This window comes from Patagioenas fasciata, chromosome 2 (assembly GCF_037038585.1).
Source record: "Patagioenas fasciata isolate bPatFas1 chromosome 2, bPatFas1.hap1, whole genome shotgun sequence".
NCBI classification, from domain to species: domain Eukaryota; kingdom Metazoa; phylum Chordata; class Aves; order Columbiformes; family Columbidae; genus Patagioenas; species Patagioenas fasciata.
This window is the reverse complement of record NC_092521.1, coordinates 126,277,240-126,295,227: the sequence shown is the minus strand read 5'-3', so window position 1 is coordinate 126,295,227 and position 17,988 is coordinate 126,277,240. Positions and strand designations below refer to the sequence as shown.

The 17,988-nt window shown below is 39.2% G+C and overlaps 1 protein-coding gene across 9 annotated transcripts in view; it reads left to right on the top strand.

Annotated features, from left to right (window-relative positions):
* RBMS3 (RNA binding motif single stranded interacting protein 3) overlaps positions 1-17,988 on the top strand; it is a 718,223-nt gene that overhangs the window by 686,534 nt on the left and 13,701 nt on the right. The window lies entirely within an intron of this gene.

The following is a 17,988-nucleotide window of genomic DNA, read 5'->3' as shown; positions in this document are numbered from 1 at the left end:
CAAACTCTTTTTGCTAGCTAGGTCATTCACCTAAAAACTTTGAATGTTAGGAGTAAAAAGTACACGTTCACACATGTTAATGTCAAATGGTGCTGATGCCACAAATAACAGGGTAGATTTTTGGGAGATAAGGTTAGTTTAGTTTCATTTGCTTGGTTTTAGTGATTTGTAGACTATTTAAGTGAAAGAGGCTCTTCATTTAACGGACATGGAAGCAGAAAAGAGGAACAAATAATAGATTAAAAACAGCTGAAAATAATTCTAAGTTTGAAACATCCTGCCACACCTATGACTGACAAACTCAGTAAAAGGTGGAGAACAAAAGTCAGGTCTATCATCTGTATTTTCTTGATGTGCTTCTCTTTTGTAAATATGTTTTCAATTTTGTAATTAAGACTCTAACTCTTTTCTTTATTAGAACAAAACTTGTTTTTATTATCCTGTCTGTGTTTAAAGTAGACTTGGGTGATTCTGACAGAAACAATGACTGCAGCTTTCCAGAGAAGTAATGAATCTGAGTTATCAGTGGTGCAGACAATTTCTGTGGGGTTTCTGTAACCCAAGACAAGTTTGAGGATCTTAGAGAGGTGAAGGTTTTTTGCTGAACTGTGATAATGTAAAAAGCAAGAATTGTCTCCCAGAGTTTGTGCTTCCATAGGTCTTTTCTGCCAAGAGCTGGGAAACAATCCTGTGGTCATGTCTACACACGCTACAAGCATTCGTAAGCACAGCAAGAAGTCTTGAAATCCTTGAAGGGGCTGTATCCGGCACAGAAAAGAACAACATGATAAATTAGATGTAAGAATTACCACAGTTTCTGCTAATCACTGCTGCAGTCCCTCACACAATATTAGTTCTGTCTAAGATGAGGTACTTCAGTTGTATCGACTTCAATCACAGACGTCGTAAACTTTAGCTGAACGAAAAGGGCATGAAGGTGATGGACAACAATAGCTTGTAACACGATGTATGTACATGAAGGGCATCCATGGAAAGGAGGAGATGGTTTTCACAGCGCTAACAATATAAATAAGGAGCTGAAAATAAAATAGGAAAAGCATAACTTGAATATCTTGCAAAAATTGAGCTCTACTTGTGTTTGAAATGAATCAGGGAAAGGTCCTTGTTTGGGACATGTAGAACTCAACTGGACCAAATGCCTTAAAATCCACAGGAGGGACTTTCAGCCATTGACACAAAAACAGATCAATGGTCTAACAGCCTTTTTTCATCTCCACCCTCTGTGTTTCATTGCAAAGGAACATTTCGTTATTTCAGTTCAAACTGAGTAATAATAATTTAGTTTTTAGTTTCTATTCATTTAAGTACTGAGGATTCAGCTTCATGTACCAAGACTCAGACAAGACCTGTACATCAAAATATCATGTTATTTTCAAAGTCTAAAGTTTACGCTGTCGAAGAGTAAACATGTGTTACAAGTGACCATGTCATGCAAGTGACAGTGTTCACTTACAAAAAAACATTTGGGACCAAGAGCTAAGACTGATTCATTTCAATATGTGTTGTGTGAATTAGTAAGTGTACTGCTTGCTTTTGGCTTTCTTTTTTTATTTTTTTTTAATGGATGGGTACATTTTGTTAAGCAAAATATTTCTTCTCTGAGCAGCAACCTTTGAATTACATTTCCAGGGTTTTCCCTTAGGGAAAACTTCACTTCCAGGGGCACTGGGAATTCACAGAAACACTAGATTATAGATGCTATAGTGTTTCTGAAGGTAACACATCACCACATTATTGAACACACCTGCAATGGAGTTGAAATGGGATTTTAATTTGAAGAATGTTCAGTATTTTTCATATTTTAATCACAGTGATGGAAATAGCATAACCTTTGCATTGGGCAATGGCCTGGACCTGCAGATGGCCACAAAAATAATATTCCATTGAATTTCAGTGCCTTTTACTGTAGCCTATCCCACTGACATTGCCTTTCACAGTTAATCCACATGGCTTGTCAGAGGGTTGGCAAGCTGGTAGCCCAAAGGTTGAAACTTCCTCTAAGACAAATTGCCAGTGCTTTTGTGGTATCTTTCTTATTTTCATCCGGAAAGAGCAGCCCCTTCAGGGTTCACTCACTTGTGAAGCAAGGTTAAATGAAGGAGCTAAAGGTGCAGTCTTCATACACTGTGTAAGACACTGGCATCCTGTATATACAGTGATTTCAGCCTGAAGTTCTCAAAAAAGGGTAAGCTTTGTTCAAATGATTTACAATTCCATAGGGAACTGCTGATGGCAATAACCTCTGTGCCCTCAGATGCTATTTTATTATTTGTGAGTTATGGGCGATTCTGTGTCAGTGATAGGGCGGTGTAGACTCCTCTTGCTCCTAAAAGACTCAATTCGAGAGGAGAGTTCTGCTATAACTAATATTTACTATGAAACAGCTCAGTCAGCACATTTCATTAAACTGTAACAAGGGGTTTGAGAGCAGCTGCATCAAGTGAATTTGGGAGTTTGCTGAATTGAGTTGTTTTTCCAGCAAGGTAAATGAGCTGTTGAACATGGCAGATTTCTACTGTGTGGCAGCTGAGTGCTGCACCGCGTCAGGATGGGTCTGGGGAGCAATCGCATCTCAAAGAGGCACATACTTTTCCAGTACCGTGGAGGACTGCTCTATCCTTTGGGATTTGTGTTGGCTTTTGAACGTGATAGACACACCTGTATGCTCCTGATTTAGCCTTTTTAATTTTATTGGTTCTAATATAGAAACAGCCAGTTTCTTAAGAATTTAGTATCTAAATGTCCAAATTGTTGTACATTTGCCAGCCTCAATTCCCTGTTTTCTTGTGTTCAGTGTGTTTCTCTTGTGGGGGTTTCCCTCAAATCAGTAGAATATTTGTATGACACAAACTGATTTTGCTGATGCAAAGACTTCATGTTGTTTGTGTTCTCTCACTGTTGTACACAGGGTTTGCAGACTAGACCAAAGATATTACCATTTCCAAACCGTTTTGTTGTGTTGGTTTTTTTCCAACCTGACTATTCCTTTCCTCCCCTACTGTTTATCCTGATTTTGCACTGCTGCCAACTCTTACCACCTCAAACAGCTGCACTGGGCTAAAAAATTATTTCTATTTGTTCTTTTTTCAGTTACCATTTTTGATGATGCTAGTTGGAGTGACAAAAATATAATAAGGAGGTAAACTGAGAATTTGGCTATGATGGCATTGCTATGGATGGTCTTGCCTGGTCTATCCACGGAGTCCAAATTGGTGCTCAAAACTTTTTATTTTGCTCCCTTACTTTTAATGTGCAGGTGCTTCTAAGTAGCTAATAGTAGTGCTGATTTCTTGTCAAGATAATAGACTTTACTCAGAAACTTTAGTTTTCTTGTAACAAATAACTGCTTCATCAATATGGCTATAATTTATTGTATTTCATTTTTATTGAGGCTTCCTACTTTGTGGAAAGAAAAAGGATATATATTTTTTTCCTTTACACTTTCTAGAAGATCAATTGCATTACACAAAGTTTATTAGTAAGTAGAAAATAGTACAAGTAGCAACAACTTCAAATTTCTTTATGTGTTATGAGATCTAGGAAAAAGTAGAAACAATTTCCATTTGGTATATGGATATCAGTTGTATAAAGAGTTTTCCCTATTATATTTGTATAGGTTATGTCTGAACCATTGAAAGCAGACCAGTGACCTTCCTGAAATTTCTGTCCGTTGTTTAAAACTGAGTATAAAAGAATTGGAAATCAGGAAATGATTGATGCAAAAATTTAAAGTAATTAACCTGCAACAGAAGGCAAAGAAAAGAATTACACTTTTCAAAGCTCATAAATTCACTTTTCCTTGTCATTAATTTCTGTACAAATGTCACGCTCAGCATTGTATTTTCTTTTCAAAAGAGAAAAATAAGGCTTAAGCATCATGGCATCATCTTGAGCTTATTTTTAATATTAGGAATTTTACTTTGTTGCATGCAATATTGGGTGTGTGCTCCAAGGAATGGTAATGTATGATCGCAATTATGAGTCTGGCACAGAAGTGCAAAGGATTAGTGTCCCTGGCCTGTAATTAGTCCATAGAGATCTGCGCAGGCAGAGTTAGGCCCATTGCAAACAAAGAAATTGCAGGACTTGCTGTTAGTTTGAAGCACTTCTTTTGTAGGCAGTTCAGTTTATGTAGCTGTGGAGTTTCTGTGGAAATATTTTAACTCCACCTACGCATATCATGCAGATTTCTGCTGAACATTGGTTTTGTTTTGTTTTGTTTTTTTCCCCAAAGTGCAAGTGATACAGGAGGGAATCTATAGCATTTGCTATTTCCCCCAAATACAACAGGACTCCAGTCATTCGAGAGACATCCTGAGGTAGAAAACAACCAACAAATAAGATCAGCAGCACCTATATTGCATCTTAGATTTTTGAAGTGTTTTACGAACATTAATTAAACCTTATAGCTCCACTTAAATAAATATGCAAATTAATGGAGACCTTCAATTTCCTATGAGGAAAATGAAATCTGTACAGTGTGGTCTGTCTTGCAGCAGGGGCAGCAGCTTCTGTTCCAAACCCAGCAGCTCAACTGCACCGCTAAGGCAAGCAGGACATTTGAGGTAAAGCCCAGACTCTCAGCACAATGTACTGCCAGAAACAGTTCTGGTCATGGCAGCTGAACCATCTGGCCCCTTCTTCCCAGTAAGAAATGACTAGATTTTGCCTGTTCTGGTTAGATTGGGCTTTACTCCTTACCTCTTCAGTGTGCCTAGCATTGAACCGTATTTGCTTCTCACTGAATAATCTGTAATAATGTGTCCTCTATAGTAATAATGAAAAATATTGTAAACAAGAAGTTTGCAGTCAACTCAGTGTTCCAAATTCTCATGCTAAAATGCATTATGGATGTCAAATACTTTTTGGCCTATATATTTCCCTGAGTTCACTAGCAGTATGGACAGCTGTGTCTTGGTGCTTGTATTTAATCTCACTCTGTTTTCATCTTCATGCTCTGTGTAGTCTTTCTCATGGTTCTTCACAACAAGCAAAAAGTTCCAGTCCTGAGGCTAGGATGACAGTTAAGCAGATGCTGTTCCACTTCACAATTTCAATTCCTTCAAGGCTATTAGGGGATGTTACAGCTGGACAGGCTGGCAGACCACCCCTTCACACCCCGTTCTCTCCTAAGATTAAATTCATTGTCCCTGACATCAGCCACTAAGTGAGAGGAATTTGCAAATGCCCTTATTCACCTTCAGGAATAGCCAGTTTTACACTTTCTAAATGTTAACTCTGCTAATTTGTATTTTGGGAGTGAGGCTTGGCAGTTCAGTATAACACTCGTATGTCGGCAGTGATCCTTCTTTGTAAGGTGAATCGTGCAAAGTCCTATGGTTTTAAAGGTGTTGATATAAATTTATTTGATGGAAAAATGGCCACTTTGTCATCTCCGTCATGTTCTTGGAAAGGAAAATCTGTCGTGCAGTTAAGGCTTTCTCCATTGCAAATATTTGCACAGCACTTAATCTTTTTTTTCTTCTTCGAGCGTAAAAGGAAAACAGAAAGGGAACACTTTGCAAATCCATGAATGCCAATGCAAAATTAAGATGTCTGAGCTTTCCAGCCAGTCTGTGTGCCAAAGCCAGAAGTGTTTCAAAGTAGGAGAAAGAACAGCCTGGCCTGGAAATAGGTACTCTGCAAGATCCTTCTGAGGAGAACAATTCTCCGAATGGGTTGCAGCATTTAGAAGAGGCCAGGCTGGTTTTCCCCGCTCCTGCTTACTTGCCTGTACAGGCTGAGGTGCACTTCTGCAGCATTTGTTCCTTTTCGCATGAGTGGAGCAGAAGGATCAGAAGAGTTCACTGACAACTCCTGTTCGGGCCCGTGTATGTTTTTTTTTAAATACATACCGTTGAGGAAGGGTAAGGATGATTGAATTTCAGTTTGATAGCTCTAGATGGGCTTTATCAGCTTCGATTCTAAATTTCTTCCAAGACCGTATGTGACATCCGTGCCTTGTTACCAATGACATTTAGGAGAATATGTTCTCTCAGCAGTGCCTTCTGATGAAAGGAAGGGTTGAAGATATTTTCCACATTTACAGTCCCAGTGTTCCTTGTGACTATTCTTTTAAAGCAGAAGAAGTGTTACAGCCTTTTCTTCTGTTCCAGGGTGGATATATCTGAAGTATTCCCAGATATCCGTAAAGAAGCAGTGGTGTATATAGAGGAAAATCAGATGCCCTTATACAGGTTTGGGAGAGTGCACGAGACTCTCTCTTCTGCTGGTCTTATCACTTGTTATAGTTTTGCCATCGTTTACAGTAATATTTCATTAGTCTGTCACGTGGAATTCCATTTGAGAGAATGTAGTATTGTTAGAGTTTTTGTCAGTTTTAACACTCAGCAGTGATTTATAATATTCTGTGAAATTAATATATTATTAAAAATATGTCTACAGCTGTGACTGTTTTATGACACTTTTGGTAGACCTTGTCCTCTCTTAGAACACCCATATCCAAGCTCTATTAATTTCATTTGCCGTTTGGAGCGTGTATCTTGTAGCATTTTCAAGCTGTAACTATGCAGCCATTTATAAAGGAATGAAAAAAATTCTCTAATTTTTTTATTTCCACCAGGTATAACTCTATGCAGTCAGGATTAAACACGTAGATATTGCATATTGAACCATCTTAAGTTAATATTCCAGAGTATCGTTCTGCAAATTGAGCAGTGCATCTCTTAGTACAGTTTTTGTTGGATCTGCTTTATGATGAACAGCTCACTGGTCTACGACATTTCCTTTCTTTCTGTGGAAATGGTTTTGAAATGTGTACCACCCTCGTAAAACCAATCATGACTTTTCTCCATTTTCCCTTTTCTCATCCGTGCCTTTCCCTGTCTGGAATTTGCTTTTGGGCCAAGACTCACCCATGTTTTGAGCTGGGTGCAAAGTTTTCCAACCCCTCACTCCCCGGGTCTGCTCCCACCCCAGGGAGGCACCGCTCAGCCTGGTGGGATGGAAATGCTTGTGAGGGACATGGCAATACATTGCCTGGATGAGAGCTGACAGTGGTCTAAGAAATATGACAGTACCTCTGCCCTTGATCAGGCTTCCTATTTGAAAGTTTTTATTTTGGTAATTACATCCTTCCCAGATAGGAGCCGTAGTCATTGATCATACTAATATCATTATAACTGATTCCCGTAAGTCACCTTTTAAAGGCACTTTTTCTGTGGTTTCTTTCCTCCCCTATATCTTCTTCCTCTGCAGTCGCAGGATAGGACTTTTTGTGTCTACCCTTCATCTGATTGATTAGAAATGCCACATACTTCCTTTACGTATGGCCTGGTAATATACACATCACATTTCTTCCATCGGGATCTTAATCAGAACAAGTAATGGCCTTTAGCTTTTCTCATTAGCAAAATGGAAAAGTACCATACCCAATCCATTAGAAATACAGCATTGTAATATGAGCTTATAGAAAAATGGCTGCATGCCAGCAGACACGGACTGAGTTTACCTTAAATGATTTTCAGAAAAAAAAAGAGGAAAAAAAGTCACCCTTTCTGTCTGGCAAGCAAACGTTTAGAGCCATAACTTATCACACCTGTCTGTCAAACATTTTGCTGTTGCTCCTTAAGTGCTGTTTGGACAACTCTGTTATATAAAGCGCATTCATAAGCAGGAAATATGGGTGTTTGTACATGTATTAATGTCTTCCCCAGTGTTGATTCCCTTCCTGGATTATCCTCCTCATATTCCATCTCCTATCAGAATTAGAGCGAAGAGAGGAAGTTGGGAAGGTTTTGTTATATTTTGCTTTGCTTTGAATTTTTCACAGAATATGCTAAGCCGAAAAAAATGTAACTGGAACAACCATTGTGGTATACTCGTCTATCAAGCGTTTACCTGAGACTACTGCCATCCTTTTTTAAGCACTGTCTAAAACTATTTACAATCAGTACACTGAGAGTGAGGACAAGACTGATTAAGAGGGTTTTTTCCCCACTGAAGTGAATTGCTTTTCACTTGGCCTGGACTTAATTAGCCCGAAAAAATATTAAAATTCATACACCAGTATTTGTGCTTATACTGCCCAGACCTTTAAGAGGGTGTTAAGGCACAAATCCGTACCAACTGGTAATTGTATAGAATTTGAATGTGTATGAGCTGACTGTCTCCTTTGGAAAGCTAGCACCGAAGGAATACAAAGAACAGTCTTGGAATGCTGCTATTTTGCCAGCACTAAAACACATCTGTTTTACTGGCTCCTTCAAGCATTGCTAATGTGATTCCTGGGAAAAGAAGTACTAAGCACACCCATAAAGCTATATTAAATAATGTCTTATGGCGAATGGGTGCTTGCACTTTTTTTTTTTTTTAAATACAAAAATACAGCTCAAGTTTCCTAGATCTTGAGCTGCTCACCTGTGCAAAATGACATTTAGAGCTGAAGAATCAAGCTAGCATTCTTGGCTACTTCACTTACGGTTCATCAGCTGTGCTGATCACACTTTCCCAACATAACAGAGTGTCCCAGTAAAAGGTAAAGAAAATAGTACAGGGAAGGTGTATGTGATTGAGCTGTGATGTGAAAGAGCTGCAGTACTCAAAAATGGGAGACATTCTAAAGGAACCTCTTTAGGACAGTTTAGGGGTGGAATTAGTCATCAGATGGCAAGACAGGAAGGCTTAAGGCAAGGGGGGATGTCTGTTTTTTTGAAATATCGGGCGGGTTTTTTTTCCTCCCTCCTTTCATTTTCTATTTTGTTCTTTTGCTGGCTTTTACTTTTTGGTATCTTTCCTCTTCCCTCCTCTCCTTATCATTTCAATGAAACAATGACAAATTAGGAGAGATTCTGTGTAATTTTTACCACAAAGTAAGTTTAGGAGTTCAGCACTGTAAGCATCGCTTTATGTGGTAGATGAGGTCATGACATGGTGATATAGTTTAATCCATTTAGCCAGTGCCATGCTAAAAGGCAAGGGTTCTCCTTTGGTCATGCAGTGTGATGTATCTCAGAGATCCTCCCATAGCAGATAATTGACATGCTTATGGGCAATCTCCCTAATATTCTTAGTCAGTCACACTCTTATCAGTAGGGCATTGACATTAATTTTAAGGGTACCTTTCTGCCATGAGAATTTAAAGAGTTTTGAGGAAAGCAGGGAAGAGCAAGCCCACACAAAAATACTTAAAATTGCCACTTTGCAGAGCCGTCCATGTAAGCAAAACTAGTCATCATGCTAATATATTTAAAAATTTTAACAGACCACTTTGTATGCTAATGAGAAACAATATTTCATAGTGCATTATTTTAAAACATAGTACTTTAAATATATTGAAGTTGCCACCAGCCGTTAAAGGTTAGTATTCTCTGTTAGTCCCCACCTTTCCAAATATGAACTTGGCTGATCCTTTTGCCCTGTTTACAGACAGAAGAGCTGGCTGAGCTCCATGCATGGTTTCCAGTTTGTGGGAAATTCATCTTACGAAATTTGGTTTCATTCTGATTCATCTTTTGAAAACTCAAAACAAAACAGAAAGATTCTTCCATGAGCCAGAAATTCCAAACAAAAATTCATTTTCGGAAACAATGGCTCACCGTGTTTCCAATACAAAGCATACTCCGCAAGACCTTGACGGCTGCCAACTGGTTTAAACATCCCTCTCGGTTGCTGTCCTGCTCCATGTCAGCTTTCAGGCAGCAGCTGCAAAGCGCTCCCAGGATTTCATGTTCCAGAACATCCACACCACGTCCGATGCTTCGGGCAGGCTTCCAGGTCTCCTAATGAGTCGGCTTATGAGTCTGCTTACTGAGGACCCAGATTAGTCCTGGGAGCCACATCAGAAAACCCCAGGAATGTTGCTTTAGGCAGGCAACTTGGTGGGATGGTCCTGGAAGACCAGCAGGGCACTGGCTCAAAGACTGAACAGGGACTGATGGTTCCCAGGTGTGCAGGAAGAGACAAGTACATCCCAGAACTTCACCTGAGACTCAGATAGAAGTGGGGCTCTCGGGGCTTGCAAACTCCCAACTCAACCACCCCAACTCTGTGTTGAGCAGCCTGGGAGGCCCAGCTGCATGTTTTGCAGGACATTCAGCCACGCATGCCTGAGAGCAGGCTGATTTTCTTTGCAGCCTTAGGCAGAAGGGTCCAGCATTTCCTAGAGAGAAAGTGTTTTCCCCTCCCGAAGCCTGGACTTGCATGTTCGCCATCCATAGAGGAAGGCCAGCTTTTAAGGCATCCCTAGTGCCACTGTTAGCTGCTGGTGTAAGACCACTAGAAACCACAGACAATGTCTGCAAGGTATTTTGTCCTCACTGAATTGGCAAGTTCTCCTCCATCTCTAGATGCAGAGTACTTGTGGACAGCTAGTTTTTTTTATGAAGTTTTGAGATGCTTCAGCTACTCTTAGGAATGTCAAAGGTGTACTTTTGTGGTGTAATACTATTATCTTTCCACCTTATATCTGTCAGGCATGACTGCATTTTCATGCAGTAGGTGAGGAAATTGCTCCTGTTTCTAGAGTAATTAGAAATACTAATATTCAGGTGACTTTTTGTGTGTTTCTACTGCTTTCATCTGCTTCATTCTTGAACAGTTGGCCCGCAAGCTGTCCACTCTTATTTCTGGTCTGAAAGAGCAAATGGAAGGTGTATGTGATTGATGAATAACTGTTATTTAACAAGTCTACGTGGTTCTCCTGTTGTTTTAACAACAACTTCATTTGTACGGTATGGACATTTGCACGCTGTAGCCTGCTTCTCTTTAGACTCTTCAAATTCATGGAGATTTAATAGCCTCTAGAAGACATGTTTACCTCTAGAAAGCAATTATTTGTTTATATAAATGGACATGTTATTAATAATAGCTTAATGTGTTCATGTGTTGAGAGTTTCACTGGCACGTTTATTTATTTAGTTATGTTGAAAATATTAAAATGTACAGGTCAGCCTTCATCTTACTAGCAGCCATTCATCAGAGACTAATTGAAAGAATTGTATTCAGATGGAAATTCCTAAGAATTTCCAACTGAGGAGGTACATAGACCATTTTTATGTCAGAAAAAGCCATTTTAATTCTGCTGCGTCACCCCTTTATTCTTCTGTATACAGGATCTGAAAGAAGAGTAGAAATGTGACAAAATCTCAGTCATTACCAACTCTGGCTGACCAAGACTGATGCAGTATGCTCTTTTGTTATGGTACAGTCACTATAGCCTAGTTTTATATCGGGTGCTGCCAACAAAACAGTCTGTAATAACTCATGCACTAACCCATGCATGAAAACTTGCCCCAGTGATCTCATAATGTACATTCACAGGACAGGTACATAGGGGTTATTAGGAAAAAATAAAAACGCCCTTTTTGTACAGAAATGGTTAAGAACTGAAGAATTAAGAACGGAAGCTTAAACAAATAATGAGAGTCTTGGACTTTGTTTTAAGCGTAGGACTCTTGCTGTCTTGCAAATGTATCCAGCTTTCCTGGACTCCTTTGCCCTTCAGGACTGTCTCCCAAGGGACTCTGCCAACCAGCCTCCTAAACAGATCAAAGTCTGCCCTTCACAAGTCCAAGGTAGCAGTTCTGCTGACCCTCCTCCTTACTTCTCCAATAACAGAAAACTCAGTCATTTCATGACCTCTATGCCCAAGGCATCCTCTGACCATCACATCAGCCATGAGTCCTTCTCTGTTCACAAAGAACAGGTCCAGCAGGGCACCTTCCCTAGTTGGTTCCCTCACCAGCCAGAAGTATTCCTGTAAGTTTCACTTGCCTGTGATGAAAGATGTAATCAAAATAGGAACTTAATTTTCACATCCTGATGGGTTTTCCTCCATTTTCTCCCTTTTCAGACATAGATGAGATATCTGAAAGCAACTTGAGGCTTTCACCAAGTTCCTTTGTAATGCCAGCCTTAGACTCTAAAAAGTGGTTAAAACAAATGAGCCAGTTGTTCGGGGTTTTATTTATCTATTTCTATAGACATTCCTGAAATGCTGTTTGCATTTACTACGGTTCTTAGAAATAGGAGATTTTGTATGCTAGTGAGAGTGTGGTGCACAGCTGTATGTGGTGATCTGACTGTTCTTGTATTTGTTTACTCTAAATAGTCTTTATCTGATTAGTCCTGATCACTCTGCTTTAGTAGCAGGCCAGAATTTCTGAAATAGAGAAAAGGCCTGTTAGCTGTGGGGGGTTTAGCTCCTCTGCACTCTTTCTTCTATACCTTTGTATTACTCTGATTTCCAAAGGTAGGGATTTGTGAAGGATGCTTAGAACTCCTGAAGAGAAAAGGAGATTAGTTTGTAAATATAGTTCTTGAAGTTATTATTCTCTCTACCTTCATTTAACTTGCTCAGAGAATTAGGTAACATCTCATTAGGAAGGCTGAAAGGGAAGCGATAGCTGGTGTTCCTAAAAACGTTTGCATTACTGAACAGCAGGGAAGGAAGGTTAAATCTTGTAAAGATTTCTATTCTCTGCCTGAACAATGAGTGCTGTGGCCCAGAGATGGGATTCTGTTGAATGACAGTGCTATTCTTGATAGGGCTATGGTAACTGTGTGGTAAAATAGCATTATTATTATTATTATATTATAGGTCAGCCTGATAATTATTAGCAAAATATATTGTAATATATGCAAAAACTCCATATCTTTTGTTCTTATTCTTTAATTGGGAAAAACTGAGATTAACAACAGCCATTGAATAATTACAGGATTGAGCCAGAAAATTAGAATGCTTCTGAGTAGCAAAAGATATTTGAAGTTTAAACTAAAGACGGTGGTGGGTATTGTATTTCATTTAACTGCCAGTGGTGCTGATGAACTAGATGGTCCTTCTCTCTTCCTGAGTTCCTACATCTCCATGTCAGACTACGGGATAAGAGGACACAGCAAGACAATGTTCTTTTCTATTGGATAACAGGTTATTTTCAAATGAGAAGGTGGAACCAGAGACAAAAAAGCAGCAGCTTTATTCTATATTTCATTAAAGTAATAACTACTTCATTATGGTCAAAGAGAGATGCAATTTTTGTTCTTTGCAGAGGAAGAGATTTGAAAGTGGTAGGGCAGGTTTCCTTCATGGGGAAAAAAATTAAAATATGATAAAAATAAATCCAGACAACAGTGTAATTTCCTTCAGTTTTCCAGCAATGCAAATTTTTTCACATAATTCTGTTAGTGATACAATGTCTAGACTTCTCAGATGGTTTTTAAAAAAAATAAAACAAAACACCACCCTGGCATTCTGAGAATCCTAAAAAGCAAAGTCATTATCACTGTGCTATATAGTTCATGCAGTGATAAGAAACCACAAATAGTCACTGAAGCCCAGCCTCTGGAATCCTTGCTCTTTTAAGACACATGGGTTAGCATTTACTCACATAAGATGTCCTGTTTAATCTCCCTTCAGCAGGCTGCTGTGGTGCAAATGCTTACCAGCATATACTTATACAAGGCTTCTGCAATTCGCCTCTTACCTTGACTGAAAAGGCTCTGTGCCTTCTCAGGAGCATGGAGGTTGATGAAATAAGGAAAGTGGCATTTGATTCTTACAGATGTACATTTATATAAAAATAAAGTGAAACATCAGAATGCAGCATTTGCATATTGATTTTATAAAAGGCCTCCTCTTTAACACTGATCCCTTGCTCATTGCCCCTTGTCCTTAGTAAACCTACTAATCTGAGTAAGTGTTGCTCAGGGTTGCAAATCTACTGCAAAATTATGTCAATGTCTTATTTTATAAACTCTTTCTGATTTTTTTTATACCAGGAGACTTATTCAACATTGATCATGTTATTAACTGATGTCGCTCTGTAAAATCTCACAGTACTCACAGTGGCCAAGAGAGTTAACATATATCCAGTAGCCACCTCCTGATCACAGCTGTGTTATTTTATAGGCTGTTATTTTATAAATAGAACTGTACATTAGGGTGATTTCTTATACTTTCTGTTAATGATTTTTTAAAAGTGTGTGGCAGTGTAAATGAAATTGTTTGGTCTTGCAAGAGGCACTCACTCTTTCAGGCACTGTCTCAATTGTAATTCACTAAATAATAGCTGGTACAAGGTGTTTGCTATGTATCTCAGCAATTAGGCACTTGACTGACGCTGCGTTGACTTGACCCCAAGAAAAGTGAGCCAGAGGCCTACTAGGGCAAATGAATAAATGAACATTACCTGTGCCATAGTCTCAAAGTAAAAGCTCCTGCAAATTCCCTGAAGATCACTCAGCTCCACCTTTGATGGGTGAAATGTATTAACATACTGCAACATGCCCCCTCACTCTGCCCTGTGCAGGCAGCTGCCTTCCTCCTGTGTTTCTCTTGCCAATGTCTGCCATCTTTATGGATTTAATGTTTGCTGCAGGCTTAATAGGAGTCTTGCTGAAGCCAGGCTGGGATACCCCACTGTTTGCAGATCTATAAGAACTGATGTTACTCTCTGAATTAAACATGATACTTCTCACAGTTTCATTTTGTCCCCTCAACCCACCTCCTCATTTGTTACCTCCTTTCATTTAACTTTTTGTAGTCATGGAGGGTGATATCTGAAAGAGAGCAGAAGTGTAAGTCTTACTCTCTCATACTCTCACTATATATTTTTTAACATACTTAAGCACATTCAAAAAGGTAAAAACAAAAATACCATTGGGCAAGGTGTGAGTAGAATTGTTAATGTAGTATATGATGCCCTGGTAAGTGCAGTCTGAATTAAGCAGTCAGGCATTGTAAAGCACACATTATGTTATAATATTGCACATCCTCACTGCTGAGAACATGCGTTCTGTATACTGTATGAAGAAAAGAATAGTTTACAAACAAACGAAGAGCATGGTGCCAGCTGCAATGTCTCTTTTTTCTTTCTGTGGTAGGAATCATCAACTTTTAAAGGATCAGAATGCCAAAAAAGCTCCCTTATACTCTCCAGATCCATCATCTGTGCCTGAAGCGTCACTATTCATTTTACTGTCAGAAATAAGCAGCTTCTACTTTTAGACCCACAAAGCCTGTACAGTTGTAGAAGAATGAACAGTATTTTCTTCTGCCTTGCACATACTTTGTTGGATGATTGTTCACATTACAGCTCAAGAATCTTTAATCTTGATGGAAACATATGACAAAGGAAGGATGGATTTGCATTTTTCAGATTCATTTCAGTATTTAAAATACTAATATTTAGTGGAATTAGCTGGGTACTGCTAAGCTGAGCGTGAGTCATGCTGCCTCTCTCACATGTACCTGTGTGTAAAGAACTTTAGTGAGTATGGTTCATGGAGAAAATAAGTCTCGGTGATGGTCTTCTGACATAGATGTCGTCTTTGCTTGGATCTGCCTCCTTCCAAGTTACTTTAGTTTCTTGAGGTAGATGGGAAGCCATATGCAGCCTGTGTGCAACTACAGGACCTGTGGTCCCCATAGAACTGCTTCACTACAGAGTCCCTCAGCTAAGGGATGTCCTTAGAGCAGAGTTTTCATCCTGAGTGGTCCTGAGCAGGGTAGATATAAAATGTTTAACTTTACTTCTGAACCTCACGATTGTTTTTGAAGCTCTTTTCCACCTCCTGGCATGGGCAGCCCATCCAGAGCCCACTGTTTTATGAAATAGCTGGGTGAAGTGGCAGGGGGACCCAGGGAGAGACACAGGCTCCAGTGGGCTCAGTGTGTGCTGAGAGCTTTCTGCTATCAACCAACTGTGACTATTCATGACAAGAAATTTAACTTTTGTATTATCCAAAACCATTGATGTAGTATTGACACTGACATTGTGCCTTAGCACTGTGTAATCTTTATTGTATTTATCCTGTGAGATCAGAGAGGTAGGATTATGTAGTTCATAAAGGAAAGCAACACATGTAAACTCAATTTAGCTAATGCCAATTGTAATAGGAATTAATCTATCTTCCCTTTTCATTATACTATCAGTAAACAAAAAAACTAAAGCAGCTTCTCAGCACTAGGTTTCCCATGGTGAAAACAGAGCCAGCAAAGCAGGCACTCCTGAATTCATGTGGTCTCAGCTGGGATTCCCTGTACATGTGAGGGGACTTTAGATACTTAAGACAAATTGTTTACCTCTGAGAATTTAACCAAGCAGTCCTTTATAGTTTTGTACGTTTTTTTTACAGAAGCCTCAATGGATCCTCAAGTGAGAGTCTGGAAACTGAGAATCAGTTCTAAGCCCAAATAACTTGTTTAATTGTTGACTCAGTTACTTTTTTCTGAATTGATGAGGGTTTCTTTGCATCCATAAAGATAAATACATTGAATATGTTTTGAAATTCCACTGGAGGGCATGATATGTGTACCTGTAATGCAGACCAGTCTGCTGCTGTGTGACGAAGGGCCAGTTGTCAAGCAGCAGTACTCTGTGGGACTGAGCCTTGGCTAACTTTTACTAGGATCAAATTATTTGCCATGGAAACTGTGACTTCGTTTATGCCATTGGTGGAACTAATTTGGCCCACGTCATTTGTTTTAACTGTAGAGCTCTAGGTGATTTAACCAAAAGGTTGATCCACCATTACAGTGGACAATTAGACAAGCAGAAGAAGTTATATACAGTGGAAAGGTCACATTCCCACAGTTCTTCAGGAGTCTGGCTAATAACTGGACAGCTTTGGTCTCCAGCACTGTAAATCACCTGCTGTTTGGCTTAATTCAGTTAAAATTCATGCAAAAAAAATTAAACTGGAAGAGTATGAGGAGGTGTGAGTGTCTGGAAAGACCAAGGCAAGCAGAGGTTGGCCAGGGCCACCAGCTGCACTCAAGTCAACAGTTTTCCTTAGAGATTATGCAGTAGCAAAGTAGTCTGGCAAGTAAGTTTAGGATCTACCTTAAGAGGAAAATACTAACAATTGAGGTAAGAAACTGCACAACTACCAAGAGCAGTGCTTGCAGAGCCAGCAAAGGCACCAGTTAATTCCTAGACAGTTTCAATTGTTGTGCTACAGAACTTGCAAAAAGTGAAGTGGTCTGAATTAAAAGACAGTTGAAAAATCTGGTATCCTTGTATGAAAATTCATATGTGTTTGTATGTAAAGTAAGGGAAGAACTCTGACGAAGACCAAGCTGAATGAGTCCACTTTATTCTTTAAAATAAGTTTTAATTAAGATCTGTATATTTTTGTCTGAGTGAAGCTAACCTGCATAGGTATTTAAAACCCTTGTAGGTCTTTGCAGAGCTGTAAGAATGAGTGCTTCAGGTTAACGATAAATATTGACACATTTAGAACAATGCTACACAGCAGATGTCATCCCAACATGTGACAGCAAGCAGAATGAATGAAGCGGAAGCAGCTCTGCAATACCCTGCTGTAACATTCTCATTAGCTCCTAATCTGTAAGGCAGGAGAATAGCCTGACTGTACAGAACACAATAGGGATAGCTGCCCTAATGCCTTTGGTGGGGTAGCATTCATTAAAAAATCCTATCGAAATCAATTCACTTTCTGAAGAACAAGGAGAAGGAGCTGCTGAAAATCATGGCCTGATACGGACACACAGACAACACTCCCATCTCTGCTCAAGTTAAGGAAAACACTGAATTTTGCAACAATATTGTAATGGCTTTCAATACAGTATGCTACTCAAAGTGCAAGTATACATTCTGTGTCACCTATCTTCCTCACTGATTTTTTTTTTTTTCTATAGATAACAATTTCATGGAAGTAATTTTTTTCTTTTACTTGAATGAAGACTTCAGAATTTGGCTGTGGGACTCTTAACTATGCTGTTCCCTAAGGCCTTTCTCCAGCATTGCTGCAGAATCTGCACCCCACTATGTAATTTCATAATGCATGTTTGTGACAGGCGTATCAAACCATCCAGTTAGTTTAGAATTGAGGTGAGAGAGTGCTTTAAATGTAAATTTTGCTATAAACAGCAGAATAAAATCTTGCAAGCAGTTCCTAGCTCTGCCAGGAAGCAAAGCTATATTTAACTCGTTTTAAAATTCATCAAATACATTCTGGGTTGATTCAGATCTTCGGTGTGTCTTT